This window comes from Morone saxatilis, unplaced genomic scaffold (assembly GCF_004916995.1).
Source record: "Morone saxatilis isolate NCDOM2014 unplaced genomic scaffold, NCSU_SB_2.0 Contig15, whole genome shotgun sequence".
Classification (NCBI taxonomy): domain Eukaryota; kingdom Metazoa; phylum Chordata; class Actinopteri; family Moronidae; genus Morone; species Morone saxatilis.
In genome coordinates this window covers 8870897-8871149 of record NW_023339707.1, presented here as the reverse complement: position 1 = coordinate 8871149, position 253 = coordinate 8870897, and positions in this window count along the sequence as shown.

The window sequence follows — 253 nt, the reverse complement described above, 5'->3', positions numbered from 1 at the left end:
TACCCCATAACTTTTATCAAAATATGCCAAAATATGGCATTTTTTGTATAAAGTAACAAATTTTTTCCTTTTGATGTAATGATGCAAACATTGACATTATATTACCTCGAGGCTCTTTTGGCCAGAAAAATATGCAATTTAACATTAGAGAAAATGTGTTTTCTTTTTTTGATTGAGTGGGTTTATTTCCTGGATAGCGCAGATATTTGGGAGCAGAAAAGGATGAAGGAAGGAAAGTGTGTGTGTGTGTGTG